This window comes from Rhagoletis zephyria, unplaced genomic scaffold, assembly GCF_001687245.7.
Source record: "Rhagoletis zephyria isolate East Lansing unplaced genomic scaffold, Rhagoletis_zephyria_1.1 Rzeph_scaffold_00785, whole genome shotgun sequence".
In the NCBI taxonomy this organism is placed as follows: domain Eukaryota; kingdom Metazoa; phylum Arthropoda; class Insecta; order Diptera; family Tephritidae; genus Rhagoletis; species Rhagoletis zephyria.
The window spans coordinates 10,238-20,532 of NW_016157869.1; the positions used below are offsets into that span (position 1 = coordinate 10,238).

General features: G+C 38.6%; 1 protein-coding gene and 1 long non-coding RNA gene across 2 annotated transcripts in view; both read left to right on the top strand.

Annotated features, from left to right (window-relative positions):
- The window catches only part of Ak2 (Adenylate kinase 2), a 58,659-nt gene that overhangs the window by 9,879 nt on the left and 38,485 nt on the right, over positions 1 to 10,295 (top strand). The gene's annotated exons all lie outside the window — the stretch shown is intronic.
- Positions 1,826 to 3,492, top strand: LOC108361530 (uncharacterized). The gene is made up of 4 exons (XR_001847316.1): positions 1,826 to 1,892; positions 2,751 to 2,833; positions 2,905 to 3,137; positions 3,209 to 3,492. It is a non-coding gene; the product is annotated as an uncharacterized LOC108361530 (long non-coding RNA).

Below are 10,295 nucleotides of genomic sequence, written 5' to 3' on the forward strand. Positions count from 1 at the left end.
GATGAAGATGAAGATGAAGATGAAGATGAAGATGAAGATGAAGATGAAGATGAAGATGAAGATGAAGATGAAGATGAAGATGAAGATGAAGATGAACATTAACATTAACATTAACATTAACGTCATCATTAACATGAACATGAACATGATCTGGAACATGAACATGAACATGAACTTGAACATGAACATGAAGGTGAAGATAAACATAAACATTAAAGCGGGACAAAGATAGAGAGGAAGAAAATGATAGGGATAAAAAGAAAATACAGCTGAAGAATGTGCGATGTTACATTATACATATGTTATGTTTTTTAATCTTATGTTATGGTATATTATGTTATGCTAAGTACTAAGCTAAACTCCCCTCCACTTAACCCATTCCAACTAATGTTATTTCAGCTCAACTCAACTCACATAAACTATCCTTAATTTTAGCGGTTGAATTTCAACCGCTGGGCGAACACTAGTAAGTTTAAAAACATCTACTTTTTTGTTATTGTTGTTTCCAAGAGAACGAAAAATTACACTGACGATGGAACAACGCCGAAACCGGTTTGTTTCCAAACCAAATTTGACAAGGACGACGGAGATTCGTTCTAAAATACGTCATTTAAAAACATCCTTTTTTCTCTAAAACCTAAGAAAATTAATATCATAATAGCTACAATGTGTACGTAAAGTATAATTTTAAAATTAAACATGAAAAAATACTAACGAAATACTAATATTGAATTAGGCGCTTATCACAAACTCACTTTTCCAACTATCTTAAAAAAAATTTTGCGAGTTACATTAAAATTATTTACACGGAGGGGCGCGACGCGGCAATTCAGCCGCATATATGAGACACCAACTTTCAAATATTAATATCAACTGAACCATATAACGCAGCAACAGCTAACTGTGAACCATTCTGCATCTCAAAACCTACAAAGTCACTAAGTGGCAGTCGCCGGCTACTACAAGTAGTATTTGAAATTTAAAATTTTAAAATTAAAATTTTAGCGGCTAATTTGCCGCGGCGCGCCCTCGAAAGGGTTAAATATATTTTAACTTAATATTTGTTTAAAAGTACCTTTACAAACATCTTGTGGGGAATAATAATATACAAATGAGTTTCTTAGAACGCAAAGAATATATTTTATTAATTTAAACACTTAGAATTAGTCGTAATTAATTTAACAAGAAAAGATATATATATATATAAGGCACGTACAAAAGTCGAGAAGTTTCTGTTCTCCAGCGTGGTAAATTTATAAGTCCAAACTTGTAACCGAAAAGGGGAAAAACTTACGAATGTATGTACAAAGGGAATAGTAAATGTCCCATAAAAACGCAAGTGCTGATAGATGAATCAGCAGTGTTCCCACACTACTCCCCTCTAAATGATGTTGATGTGGAAGGCACATATTTTGGCTTCCCCATAAAGTTAACATTACAATCCAAATGTTTAAAATGTTTTTTCTCGAAATCAAATTTTTCGACTTATTGCGATATTGTTAGAAATCTTTGAATAAAAGAAAAAGTTAACTAAACGTAAAGTAGGCAACACTGTTAATTTTCTTTGCTTTGCTTTATTCCTATTCGCGGAAAATTTGTATTCTAATTGCGTCATTTTGGGTAAATCAAGTCAAATTAATTCCCAATCAAGTTATAATTTTATATTTATTAGGTTTCNGACCTTTTCTCATTTACAATTGACTATTCTCAATTTCAAATGACGATATCGCATTTACAATTGACTATTCTCATTTCCAAATGACGCTTTCGCAATTTCATTTGACGCTTTCTCATTTACAACTGGAAATGGTGTAGTGGTTTGCGTATTTCTTTCACCCATAGCGATTTATGTGCTGTTTTCCTGTGATCGAATATATTACGGACACGTTCAAGTAAGTTAGGAAAACCTTAAATTATTTCATATAATAAGACTATGAATAACACAGGCCAATAAAAATGGGAAACAATTTTGTTTCCTAAAATGTTAAAGTTGTTTTTCATAGACTTTTTTGTGCTGATTACGAATCTCTAAGTAAAAGTTTCCATCAGCTTTAGATTTTGAGAAAAACGTGGTCTACGTTTCAAAAAATCGCGTTTTTGCAATATTTGAGAAGCTCTAGTAAAAAAATTAAATGCGATAAAACCTTCCACTTGCGCTTAAATTAAAGCTAGAACTCTCGACAACTATCCCTGGGAATACCAATCGTGCACTTTGACTTTGATGGTCACTTATAGTCATTTGTTGAATAGCAAAAACTGATTTTGGCGAAGCTTGAATACCTACCGCAATTAAACAAAAGGTGGTGGAGTCTTCGACTTAGGATTAAATTAAGGCTTGAACTTTCAACTACAATCTCCGAAATACCATTCCTGGACCTTGACCCTAAGGCCACTTATAGTCATTTATTGAACAGCAACAACGGATTTTGGCACAATTTTCTTTTTTCCAATAGTACAATACTCCAGTATTTTGTTATTGTTCAATAAATGACTATAAGTGCCCATCGAGTCAAGGTGAATGGATGGTATTTTTAGGGATATTAGCCGAAAATTCTAGCTTTAATTTAAGTCCAAGTGGAAGGTTCTATCACCTTTTGTTTGCTTGCTATAGCATCTTAAGTATGGAATGAAATATTGATGGAAACTTTATACTTACAGATTCGCAATCAGCACAAAAAATTGATCAAAAACAGCTTTTAAATTTTAGGAAACAAACTCAGTGTTGCCCTGTGTAATCCATCCAATTTCAGGTTTTCCACCGCTTGTGCGTGTTGTGTTCCAGCCCAAGTGCGGCATAGCGTTTTCATTGGCATCGTTTGTGCAACAAGTTCAAGTAAGTTGGGGCTTTTGTGGATGCACTTTTGAGTTTGTGGAAAAAATTTCTAAATGTAGTTTTAATTGCAGGCTTTCCATCGCTTGTTTGTATTGGGTTCCAGCACAAGTGCGGCATAGCGTTTTCTTTGGCATCGTTCGTTCCACACGTTCAAGTAAGTTGGGGCTTTGTGGATGCACTTTTGAGTTTTTGGAAAAAAACTCGAAATGCGCTTTTATTGCGATTTTTTATCGCTGTGTATGTTGTGTTCCGGCCCAAATGCGGCATAGCGTTTTTATAGGCATCGTTCGTTCAACACGTTCAGGTAAGATGGGGCTTTTGTGGATGCACTTTTGAGTTTTTGGAAAAAATCTCTAAATGCACTTTTAATTGCAGGTTTTCCATCGCTTGTGTGTGTTGTGTTCCAACCCAAGTGCGGCAAAGCATTTTCATTGGCATCGTTCGTCCAATACGTTCAAGTAAGAGGGGACTGGAGTTTTACTAACGCATTTTCTGTTTTGTTTGTAAGTACTATAGACTGGAAACGATTTGGATTTTTGTTAACCGACTTCAAAACAAGAAGGAGGTTATCGCTTCGTCGGGATATTTTGTATTTTTTTCTATATTTTTAACCGGGTAACTTTTTAAAAATATTTATCTATTAATAGCAAAATATGGAATCACATTTATAGTTTTTAAGATCTAAGGAAAAATTAGTGTTAATTTTTTACTATTAATCCGAAAATCAGCATTAACTCTTTAAGACTAGAGTAAAATTAGAATTAACTTTTTAAGATTAAAGTAAAACATAACTTTTTAGGATTAAAATAAAACAACTTTTTAAGATTAAAGCAAAATATGACCTCTTTAAGATTAAAGTAAAATATAACTTTTTAAGATTAAAGTAAAATATAGGCTGGGTTAGGTTACACTGGCGGGCTGATGCGCCTTACATAGACCCGTTGGTCCATTGTAGTGCCAGATGGAGGTCCGTTTTACTGTGTCCTAAAGTAGTCGTCGTATAGGACGTCAGCGCTTTTCGCGAAGTTCAAGAGAGCCTTAATATCCAGTTTTGAAGCCTCCTCTAGTCCTTTGAACTGCGAAGCTCCGAGATATCTAACACGAGTTCTAGCTAAGGCCGGACAGAAACAGAGGAAGTTTTCTAACGTCTCACTCATGCCTTCCTCCCTGCACTTCCTACATGTGTCACTGCTACTAATGCCCATTCTGCTTGCATTGGATGCCAGTAGGTTGTGGCCCGTCACTAGGTCCTGCAATCCCTACGTGACCGTGTAAGCAAGAAATGGGTGTTTCCTTTCCTGCTGTTGCACATAATATTCGTGGTTTTGCATGTCGCTAATGCGTTCCATCTCACCCTGATCCAGCACCCAGCTCTTTCGGAAATTTCATTATAGGTCGTTTTTAGCGACTTTTGTATTTCCTGTACTGGTTCGCTAGCAAGACGAATGGCACTTTCGACAATCTCATCAGTTATTTCGTTGCCAATAATGCCGTCGTGGCCTGGAACCCAGTACATATGCAGCCGTTTACCCTAAGCCGCCCTGTCTTCTACTTTCCTGCTTCTAGGGACATTTTCTGACGCAATACGATGTGAGATTATAGCCTTAATTGCCGCCTGGCTATCGACATATATATTGATATTTTTTATATAGTTTCCTGCGTTGCTAGCTATCTCAGCAGCTTTTCCTATAGCGAAGACTTCCGCCTGGGAAATACTGCAGTACTCTGGAAGCTTGAAGGGTTGCCTGAGGTCTAGCTCAGCGCAATAGACACCGGCGTCCACTCCATCAACCATTTTTGATCCATCAGTGTAGATGTTATACGTTCCGCTGGCAGGTCGCATGCTTCTGCGCCATCCGCCCATACATATGTACATATGTATCTGTTATGAGTATAAAAAAGCATTCACATCAATATTCATTCACTGTAATTTTAAAATGAAATTAGCTCATATTTTTGTTTAAAAATAATATTTTGNGCCCATCATTATTTTGTGATACTTACCGTCAATAACAAGTGCTATGTCTATCAATTTTTTTGTGACGGATGGGTTCACGCACAATATACAGTAAACCAGCCATTGACAATATGCTTATTTGAAAATTATTACATGAAATATTGTGCATGTATAGGATTTTTTGTCATTAACCCATAGGCAACGACTGGTGTAAAAGTACCCACAAATGTTTGTTTATACAGCAAACGGTTGACAAACGGGCTTGATTATCTGCATAAAACGTCTTTATTTGCATTAAATCATGCATTATCCTCTTTCAAATGTGAATAAGCGGCTGAACAAATACATACAAATTTCGTGCATTTCTTTGAGCGTCGAGATATAATTTTGTGTACATATTTCATAAAAGCTATGGAGGTATGGACTGTAAGAGTGGTATATTTGAGCTTTAAGGCTAAATAATACTTGTTTAACCCTCTAATCGATGGAACCATTTTCCAAAGTCAGCCCACCATTATTTACCCAAAGTTATGGTCGGAACACGGTATGACTTTTGTAGGAACTGCATCCTGTCATAATCGCTTACGCTTCATGCCTGATGTGCTTGGAATTTTGTTTTTCAGAATGCGTTTGAAATATACGTTAACATATCATCAGGAACTTTCTAAAGAATAAGTAATCAAGAAAGTTTATTCCAAATGTTCAAAATGAATAAAGAAATGCAGCTTATAAAAAAATATTAAAATTGGATTTCATTTGGGTTAACGAAAACGACAACTGTGAAAAACTATCAACCAATACATTCAAACAAATTGTCAAATAAGCATATTTACATTTCTTGTTTTGTCTATCTGGATTAGTGTATATTGTGATTTTGTCGAGGTTTTCACCAAGTTGTCGTGTACGTATTTCCTCTAGAATTCTGCCTGACACAGAAAAAATTCTTTCACTACCCTGCAAGAAATTGTGAGACTAATCTCTAAAGAGAGTATTCCCAGATTATTCTTAATCGGGCACAATTGGGCATTAATTAGTCGCAACTAGTCTCATACGGGTATTAGTGGAGATCAATTAGGCTCGACTCATCCCTTACGGGTATAATTGGAGACCAATTAGTTCCCGACTTTTCTCTAACGGGTACTTTAAACGATTTAATGATATGTACGCACCTACTCAATGAAATTTTATATGCGACATTGGCACAGAGTAGTCGCTTAACAAAACTGTGAACCCCGGTTCGAATCGCAGATGGCGCAAATTTTTATTTTTTATTTTTTTAAATTGACTAGTCGCTTTTTATACCTGTTCGGGTATAAAGGGGAACAATTAGTCTCTTCATAGGACATGCTCGAACGAAAGCAAACAGTTCGTTTCATATAAAGAGATCAAAAGTGGCATTAGTCGCATGTTTCTTTGCGATTACTCCCGGAGTCATCCCGGATTAGTCGAATTTTTTGCAGGGTAGTGAGCTAGCTGGTACGTGTAAAATTTGCCTTTAAAAGCTTCCAAGGAGTGGAAAATCATTAGCTATATCCCAAATTTTAAAATTTCCTCACAACTTTTGTTTTCTGATTTTTTCAAATAAATCTGTATTTCCGCATTAATGTCCTCAAAAGCAAAAGCAGATTCATCTCTTGTACCTTTGACTTTGTCAGAAGTGTATACTGTGTATAAGAAAAACAGTAGTAGTTTACGGTTTCATTTTGGCGCGCAATACCTCCTATCCGCCAAATGCGATACCAGGTATAAGTTAGTCCGAAAATTTCACAAAAGTGCGACGAAACTTATTTCCTTCAAAACTTTTGAATGGTTTCCTAACTAAACATATTAAATATGAGCTCCTACTATAATTATGCACTATTTAATTTCTGAAGTAGGGAAGCTTTGAGACACGGTAAAGATAATACATTTTTTTTTCTATGCCACCTCATACGTTGTATTGCATTTGGCGGATGCGATATATTGCACGCCAAGCGACGATATATACATACATCATACGAGCCCTAAACGCCAAAAAGATTTAAGCGACATTTTTTTCTAATATTTAATTTTGATGCAGAAATTCATCTAGAACATTTCTTCATCAAAAAAAGCCGCGAGCCGCTGTAATCGCTCCAATGGTTTTCTATACGAGATTTTGTTGGCAGCGGTCCACCACACCAGAGCGCCGTAGAGCAATATCGGCTTAACTACCGCTGTGTAAAACCACACACACACTTAAATAGGCATAGGTAAGAAATGCAAAGGAACAGCTACTTAAACCGTTGAAACACAAGGTACAATTAAAATTTTTACAAATAATAAGATTATAAATTTTTAACAAAAACTAATGCAGTATTTTTCAATTTCGATTTAAACACTTGAGAATATTTAGCATATGGCCACAAGGATCGTATTTTAGCCGCTGCCGCCAGCGACGACGATCGAAATAAGTCTATCGTTGCGAACAGTCGTCGGACGAACGTCGTCGTTTGCTTTGGTTGTGTGTGTTCTCATATACAACAGTGCGTTTCAATTTTTACAGCGAACATTCGCAGCGAAAAATTCGCCGTTCGTCGGCATTGTGTTTCAGCGGAAATTCTTTTGAATTTGGCCTTCATTGCGACCAGACGTGCTACTGCAATTGTATAAGCACTAAATTAACTTTAACTAAATTTCAATAAGTGTACAGTCCACGCAAATAAAATTTTTGGCGCGTTTCATTTTCTGGGTTTTTGGACATTGAATTTCGTAGAAAAGGTTCTAAAAATCACCAAGATCCTTCGAGCCTGATAAGGCTCAGATCAACCGTCGTACATTTTATGTTTCATCGGGACACGGTACGTTACCTCCAAATGACCTCGTCGGACAACTCATCGGAAGCCGGTTCATCGCTTGCCAGTAGTGCCGTTGCTGAAGCAGCAGCTCACAATGTACGCGTTAAAATTAAGCAGTGTGCAAATTTGCTGGCACGTTTGCAATCTTGGCACATTGGCATCGTCGGCCCTCAGCCACTTCGCCAGCTGGAAGTGAAATTGGCCTTAGTGGAGCGCCACTACAACGCACTTGAAGAACTACAAACTCAACTGGAGATGCTTGATGAGTCGCAGCTAGAGGTAGACCATCGGTCTGCATTTGAACAGTCGTAGCATGGCAGCACTTACCGACCGTATGACCACATTACAAGCCACAGTAATTCAGCAGAACTCATATTTCAAGCGAACGTCACCAATCAAGTCGCATTAATCTGCCGAAACTTCAATTGACTCGCTTCAGTGGGGAGCAACGTGATTGGTTGGATTTTTTCAACGTTTTCTCAACGCTAGTCCACAACACAAGGACTTGTCAGACGTAGAAAAACTCCAATATCTACGCTCGTGTCTGACAGATAAGGCATCACGATTGATTCAGTCTCTCGAGGTAACCACCGCAAACTATAAGATCGCTTTAGAACTCATCATCGCTCGGTTCAATAATAGCCGCCTAAATTTTTCAAGCGCAGATGCAGCAGATTTGAGACATACAGCCATTATCTTCCTCGACGATATCCGTTCTTCGCAATTCCATCGATGTAGGCAACGTAAATCTTCGTGCAATGCTGTCATTGGCCACAACCCAGCAAATAGGTGAAGGAATTTTGTTGTACATAGTGTCAAAAAAGCTAGATGTACCCACGCTTACACGGTGGGAAGAGGAGCTATCCGCCAATTGGAACCCCTCTCAGTCATCACAACTGCAGACGCCAACATGGGCCGATCTCGCCACATTCTTAGAATGCCGTTGCCAGACTTTTAATATGCTAGAGGCTACTCGAATCTGTCAAGACTCCATCCACTAAAAAACCACCACCCAAGAAGAATCACCATGCCTCTTTAACCACAGAAGCTAGAAAAAAATGTGTACTATGCGATGTCAGCCCATATCACAGCCCATTCAACTGCGAGCCATTCGTGAAGATGGATCCTGTCGAGCGATATCTTTGAGCAAAACGGCTGTATATATGTCTTAAATGCCTTGGCAGGAACCATTGCTCTAGTACATGCCCATCTCGTCGTAGATGCCAGCACTGCAAGGTGAGTCACCATACTTTACTGCACAGGAGATATGGCGAAAATAAGTCAGCAAACTATGAAAATGCAGACAGCAAACAAACAGCGCTTCAAGCCGTCAAATGCACAGGCGAAATCATTCCCACCACCGCCTTCGTTCATCTATACAATTCCGCGGGCTCCTCACTCATCGCTCGTGTTCTGCTAGACTCGGGCTCTCAGCTGAACCTCGTAACAGAACACACTGCGCAGCATCTTCGCCTACCTCGTTCCAAGCGTAGTATCGAGGTAATAAGCATCGGCACAGCTACAACAAAAACTCATCAGATGTATTCTGCAGAGTTGAAGTCACTTCACATCGCTTTTGCTACTAGCATTAAAGCTATGATTCTGCCATCAATAACATCACATCAGCCAGCCAATGTCATCAACATCGACTCATGGAAATTTTCAAACAATATTACAGTAGCTGATAGCACATTTCATAAACCTGGTGGCATTGATTGCCTCATTGGTGCAGATTAAGATTCCCAACACCTCTTCTGTAATCCAAAAAACTAAGCTGGGATGGATTGTGTCTGGAATAGCCCCGCCATTATCGTCTTCGTGACCATCATCTTTGCATACAGCCTCGTCGTTCCAATCGTTGTTAGCAATCATTCTCAACTTGACCATCTGCTCGAAAAATTCTGGACTCTCGAAAGCCACCACGAGTCTTCAAGGTTTTTGTCAGCGGAAGAAAGGGCCTGCGAGAAGTTTCTCGAAGCCACATCCACACGATGCCCTGTCACCAATAAATTCATCATGCGCTTGCCATTCAAGGAAAATCCACAGACGTTAGGCCATTCATATGAGACTTCCCTTAAAAGGTTACTCGGTCTAGAGTATAAGTTCGCACGAAATCCGTCGTTGTTTAAGCAATATTCTGAGCTCATGGGTGAGTACGAGTCCATGAAATACACTACTGACATTGAGAGCAACACGAAAGGGCGCTACTTCATCCCGCATCACTTTGTAATGAGAGCAGATAGTAGCACCAAGAAGCTTCGCGTCGTCTTTTATGCATCGTGCCGTACAATATCTTCGTGGTCCCACTCTGCAGGACGACATCTACTATACTAGTTCGCATTCGTAGTCATAAATATGTGCTCATGGCCGACATCGCCAAGATGTACCGTCAGGTACTAGTGTACGAAGCTGACACGCCATGGCAGTGCATAGTATGGAGAAGCTCACCCGAAATTCAACCGAAGGTGTATAAACTTCAAACGGTAACTTATGGCACTTCCTGCGCGCCATACCTGGCGACTAAGGGCCGTTTGCACCATGTCTAGTTAACGCTAACTGGAGGTAGATCCTTCAGTTAAGCACGTTAACTGCTTTATCGATCACATGTTATATGATGGGTGTCGATAACGTCGATAAAGATGTTTAACTGGGAGTTAGAATTAACTAGACATGGTGCAAACGGCCCTAA